General features: G+C 46.3%; 1 protein-coding gene across 2 annotated transcripts in view; it reads left to right on the top strand.

Annotated features, from left to right (window-relative positions):
- The first annotated feature begins 365 nt into the window (after positions 1 to 365).
- LOC123755007 (ribosome-binding protein 1) overlaps positions 366 to 6,411 on the top strand; it is a 96,468-nt gene continuing 90,422 nt past the window's right edge. For both annotated transcript variants that reach the window (XM_069332788.1, XM_069332787.1), the window contains exon 1: positions 366 to 658. The gene's annotated coding sequence lies outside the window, so the exon portion shown is untranslated. The remainder of the gene's footprint in view (positions 659 to 6,411) is intronic.

Below are 6,411 nucleotides of genomic sequence, written 5' to 3'. Positions count from 1 at the left end.
ACAACGCACAGCTGATGTTTGTATTTTTCTCGAGCAGTGCTTCGTTCACATCCTCTTCTCGAATCCCACCTCGATAAATGCTTCACTCACGTACTGTAGCAGAGCCTAACCAAACTTCAGATTAGCCCAACAATTCAGCACATATTCAGTAAGAAATAATGTTACCCTATATTTAATAAAAATATATAATGTGAATGCACAGTTCGTTAAAATTGATGAATGGGTTTTAGGGTTCAAACACTTTCTAGACGAGCCTCAAGACAGGTCGAGTCTGGTTCAGCCAGCTAGTTTGGGAAACGCCGCTCTCAGATCTAGGTTTAGGCCATTTAGGTATTTTGTTCTTGTTCCTGGTGCTGGTGGTGTCGTAATTCGGGGAAGTTATTATCAGAATGTGGGTAGGCTTTGTGCCCATAATTTAAGACTGAAGGAGATTTAACATACGCCGGATAAGTAGTCAGTCTCAGTGTTATGAACCAGCTGGAAATCTTGCTACTCACAGAGGGGCCCCTCGACCGTCGGGCTGTAGTTGGGAAGAGACCTTAATGATTCTGGACTTGGGAACCTCGCCACCTTCCACGGTATCCAATGGCATAGTCTGCAAGAGTTGATTTGTGACACTGAAGGACTCTGCACTCTTCAACTCTTATTTTTCTAACAGGTTAGTTCCTCTTTACCTGGTTTAGGTGTCTCAGTCTGTTCTGTTTGTGTAGTGATGTATACCTGGTTGATGGGGTTCTGGGAGTTCTACTCCCCAAGCCCGGCCCGAGGCCAGGCTTGACTTGTGAGAGTTTGGTCCACCAGGCTGGTGCTTGGAGCGGCCCGCAGGGCCACCACAGCCCGGTTGGTCCGGCACTCCTTGGAGGAATAAATCTAGTTTCCTCTTGAAAATGTATGTCGTTGTGGTTGTACTGTGACTGGCGTGATGTGATCATTCCCAGTGTGTAAGAGGATATCTTATTTCAGTGAGTAAATGTCAACACCCGAGGGTGCTAATACTAACAGTATATATACATTTTATTATAACTGTTAACTTGCTTTATTGTTTACAAATCTACTGTTCCTCGCCACGATGACTGTCTAGGCTCAGTCTTGTGAGGGCAGCCCGAAGTAAACAGTATCATTCGTAACATTGTATAGAAGGTGTTTAAATACCGTTCTAATGTCAGATTTCCACATGTGTTGATGAGGGAAAAGTTTAGATATGTGAAATATAATGAGTTATTGTAACATATGTCCGCCTTGCTGACATGAAGTGTTTGATAGCTTAGCTAAGCTTGCTTTCTATTTGCAGTGAGCTGCGAGTGGTTGTAAGGTTTTTTTCACATGTTAGGGCTGGAGAATGGATAAATGTGATTTGGGGGGGGGGGAGAAGATATACATGGGGTGGAGGGGGGGCTGGGTGGAATGGGGGGCGTTTTAGTATGAGATGGGCTGGAGAGATGAGTGAGTTGGGAGTAAAGGTGGGTGTGTGGGTGAGAGAGTGTGGGAGTATAGGGGGTACAGGAATGAAGACACTACTGCTAGTGGGTATACTGCTGTTGTCAAGGTGGGATCTTACCCTTCCTCAGCACCCGTCCCATTCCGTCCCATCACTCCTACCTTCACCCCCCCCCTCCTTTTCTCACTCTCTACCCTCGTCTTCCCTCACCTCTCGCTGACCAACACACACACACACACACACACACACACACACACACACACACACACACACACCTTCAAGGTCGTAGCGATTTTTTGTATAGATTCACAGTCCTCATGTCCGGAGCTATTTTCTCACTGTTCTTGTTTATTTGTTGTTTTATCTCTTCAGCTTATAGTTTTTATATTATTATTAATATCTATGACTGAGAGTCTCCTCGGTATATATAGGGAGTCTTAGCTTACATGAACTTGATTGAACCATATAATATTCCTCGTATAAGTCTGCTGTCCATATTCCAGTAAGCGAGGCGAGGCTGTGAGTCCTGGCCACCCACTCGCTCACCTATACTGAATGACCCAACGTGCGCTTGTTTTTATATAAGAGAGTGACGCCATGCACTGTGACACGTTGGGTTGGTTGCACTATAGCAACGTGTCTGGCACCCGCCTCGTATAGTGACTTCACGCCGCTAATAACTACTCTATTGGCAAGGATATTTTATACGATTACTAGATGCGGTACCCGGCTGTGTCCGGGTCTCTCTCGCCTATCCCCCTCTCCACTCGCCCCTCTGAACCTTATTCCCTTCCCATCTCCCCAGATAAGTTTGTTTTGAAGCACTGATAAAACGGCTAAAATATCTACGGAAAGCTAATCCCTGATTTCAGATATCATGTAAAATTGCAGGTCACTATAAATGCCCATATTTATTAAAGTGGCAGACCCTAATTGGCCTATAATGCTGTCATACTCCCCCCAACCCCTATACACACACCCCTCCTTCCCCACACCAGTTGATTGACAGTTGAGAGGCGGGACCAAAGAGCCAAAGCTCAACCCCCGCAAGCACAATTAGGTGAGTACATCTTTCCGTCCCATGTGTCACTTTGGAAAGTTGCGTGAGACTAGCCCGAGCGTCTGGTCTCCTGCTTGGGACAGACATTCTATTTTATACATGTTTTGAGGTGCTGTAGCACAGTAGTCTACGTCATCAGCTCATATCCGAGGATCCCGGGGTCAATCCTTGGACGGCACAGTGACGGTTTGGCACGTTCTCCCAGGTTGTGGTAGCAGGTTCTGAGTTGCCTCGTGGGGGGAGGGGGGGTGGTTGCAACATCACCCCCCCCCCCTCCTCGACTATAGAAGGAAAACATTGTATTTTCTGAATCTAAACCTATATAATTTGAGACAACATTGAGTCAGTATGATGAGCCTCACACAACCCTCAATATTTTATCATAGACGCATCATGATGCCATAATGTCATTGTGTTCATGTCACTTGTAGCCAAGTTTTCCCTCTTTTATTTCGTGTTGATATATTTAGCACCATTATAATATTCTACTTCTTTTACACATTCATCCATTTGTATACATCGACCTTGTCACCTGTTGTGAAGAGGAAACATGATGTAGACAAAAGACTTAAATTGATGTGATGGAAAAAGGAGAAAATGTTTAGAATAACTAACGATAGAACGAGAGGACAAGGACGAAAGTTGAGACACACAGAGACGGGATATATATATTCTTTTAGTGTAGCAGGAAAATTGAGTGAACTAGATGAGGTAGAAGGAAACCACATTGATAATTTTCAGAGTAGATTTGATATTAGCCATATAAGTTGGGGGAGTCATTGTCCATCTGTCGTTTGTGTAAATACAGACGGGGTCCATTGAGCTTAAACTCGATCCTGTTGACATAAAGAGCAAGAACACACACATACTAAAAAGAATTGTATTGTTCTGTAGGAAGACGTTCACAAACTGCAGCAGTGGGTACACAGGTGGCTCCTAGAGATCAATCCGCAAGTGTAAAGTAATGAAGATGTGCAGAAGAGAAGGTAGAGTGAAACGAAGCTGCGCCATATAAAGTAGGTCAGGTGAATGGTCAAACTACCAGGATTTTCCGCACGAGAGAAATGACAAGCAATAATAAGGCAGTACTTGATGAAAGTTGCCAGGTGAACTCACAGCTGGAACCTGACCTATCATCCAAGCCAGGGATAAACACGCTCACGTAAGTGTGCAGGGGACATTACGGAGTCACCATAGCCCGTGCTACATGGACACTTCCTTCTGAGTAGCTAAATCTAAAACAGTAACAACAACGTGTGCAGGAGGACATAGCCCCGCTCCTGTGCCAGGTAAGTCCACTACGGGCTCACCATAGCCCTTGGAAATGGTTCCGAGTAGCTGAATCTATAACAAAAGTGTGCAGGTGGGGAGGATGGCGTGGGTGTGGGGGTGGTAGCAGGTTAGTAGTGTAGTGGTGGTGGTGGGGAGAAGGGTAATTAGAGACGGGGAGAAGCTGGGTGTGGGTAGGTGGGGTGAGTAAGACCCGGTGGGTGTTTGGAGGGCTGACTCACCTCCAGGACTCTCTCACACTCTCAGTCTAGCAGCAAGTGTAACTATATTCTGCAGAGTGGGAGAGTGAGAGAGAGGGAGGGAGGGGGGGGGAGGTTCATTGTTCAACTCCTGCCTTTTTTGTTTGATCTGAAGTAAACAATAGCATGCCCGGATCCCCCTCAGTTTTACCCCCTTTAATTTATTTCTCTCCATTCCTTCCCTGTCCTTTCCCAAATTCCTTCCTTCATTTCTTCCTCGTTACTCCCACGTCCTCCTGTCCTTCTGTTCTCCTTTTATTCCTTCCAGTTGTTCCCCACCTTACAGTGAGGTGTCTTGCGTGGCTATGGCTGAGTTTCTGGGGCCAGATTCACGAAAGCACTTACGCAAGCACTTACGAACGTGTACATCTTTCATCAATCTTTGACGGCTTTGGTTACATTTATTAAACAATTTACAAGCATGAAAACTTTCCATTCAACTGTTGTTATAAACAGCCTCCTGGTGCTTCGGAGCTCATTAACTGTTTAATAATTGGAAACAAAGCCGCCAAAGATTGAGAAAAGATGTACAGGTTCGTAAGTGTTTGCGTAAGTGCTTTCGTGAATCTGGCCCCTTGGTAACCAACGATGACGCCCCGTCCTGTCACTGTTACCTTGGTGAAGGGGAGGGCTACGTCCCTCAGCCCTTCCTCGTAGCTCAAGCCTTGCAGTTCTTGGACCAATCTTGTAGCAAATCTCTCCAATGCATTTGGCTTCGTGCCCAATATAATAATCATCGGAGAATTGACAAATGTTTGTTACTCCTGTGTCTAAATTGTTAGGGAAATATGATGAACAAAGTGACCTAGTGTTTCCTGTGTGGTCACCGTGTTCAGTGTAACCCGTCCCCTCTATCACCAGGTGCCTCTACTCTCCCGGCACAGTGCCTCTACCTTCCCGACATAGTGCCTCTACCTTCCCGACATAGTGCCTCTACCTTCCCGACATAGTGCCTCTACTCTCCCGGCACAGTGCCTCTACCTTCCCGACATAGTGCCTCTACTCTCCCGGCACAGTGCCTCGCTCACATCGTCTCCTCAATATACTCTGTATGGACTAAGATCTCCGTTGCTTCCCGCTCTGACGCGAGGACGTCCATCGCCTGGCCTCGGGAACATGTTTAACCTCAGGTCTTATTATTATATATTATCCTCCATAGTAATTATTAGTTTACACGTTGTCTTTCACTGTATACTTTTGTGTTTGTGAGAAAGTTGTCACCCCTGCCCCCTTCACCCCCCCCCCTTCTTCTGCCCTATCACCCCCCCCCCCCTTCCTCTGCCCCATCACCCCCTCCCCTTCAGCAGGTATTGTTCCCAACATCTACAACAATGACACATGAAGGTCCTTGCTGTTTGTTTCCATCTTTGTTGCGCCATCATGGATTGTTGCTCCACGACACATGTGTGTCTCCACCTCCCTGCTCCACGACACATGTGTGTCTCCAACCTCCCTGCTCCACGACACGTGTCTCCACCCCCCTTCTCCACGACACATGTGTGTCTCCAACCTCCCTGCTCCACGACACATGTCTCCACCTCCCTGCCTGCCTTCGCCACCTGCACTTGCTACTGGTGATACATGATACGTGAGCCGTGTATAATAGGAGATAATGTATAATACACATAATATCATGTATCAGATAAAGAGTACCAAACACTCAGGCAATTTCCTCAAACACTACGACCTAGTTATCTTATTAATATTTGTCGGGGACAGGATGCTTGTGTGTGTGTGTATATGTGTGTGTGTGTATATGTGTGTGTGTATATGTGTGTGTATATATATATAAATATATATTACACACACACACACACACTTATAGGTAGCTGCCACACTCGCGGCTACCTATTTACTGCTTGGTGAACAGAGGCATCAGGTAAAAAGGAAACGTGACTAACCATTTCTGTCCGCCCGGGAATCGAACCCGGTAACCGGCGGGGCCCGGGTCTGTCTGTTAGTCTCCCCCCCCCCCTCTCTCTCTCTCTCTCTCTCTCTCTCTCTCGCTCTCGCTCTCGCTCTCTCTCTCTCTCAATATTAGCGATACCATAATACAATACAAAAAGTAAAAACAAAAATCCTTATCAAACTTATGTCTGTGTGTCTCCACAGTAGGTCAAACGCTTGTGGCTAGCCTCACTCAAATGATTAACTTGCATCCTGGGGTTTATGCGAGAGTCACAGGGTAATGGCGGTCTGCCCAAGTGCCGTGCTTTAAGAAACATTGGCATCTATTGGTCCCCCTAGGTCTTTCATGGTCTGAAATAAAATCAGGGAATTGTTTTTCGTAGAGTTTGATGCTTATTCCCGCTATTCACTCGCCACAAATTTTCATAGGAGAATGGGACATACATGCGGGGAAGGGGGGGGGGGAGAGACCCGGG

This window comes from Procambarus clarkii, chromosome 28 (genome assembly GCF_040958095.1).
Source record: "Procambarus clarkii isolate CNS0578487 chromosome 28, FALCON_Pclarkii_2.0, whole genome shotgun sequence".
NCBI classification, from domain to species: domain Eukaryota; kingdom Metazoa; phylum Arthropoda; class Malacostraca; order Decapoda; family Cambaridae; genus Procambarus; species Procambarus clarkii.
The sequence above is the reverse complement of the archived record's forward strand: the minus strand, read 5'-3'. Positions and strand labels throughout refer to the sequence as shown.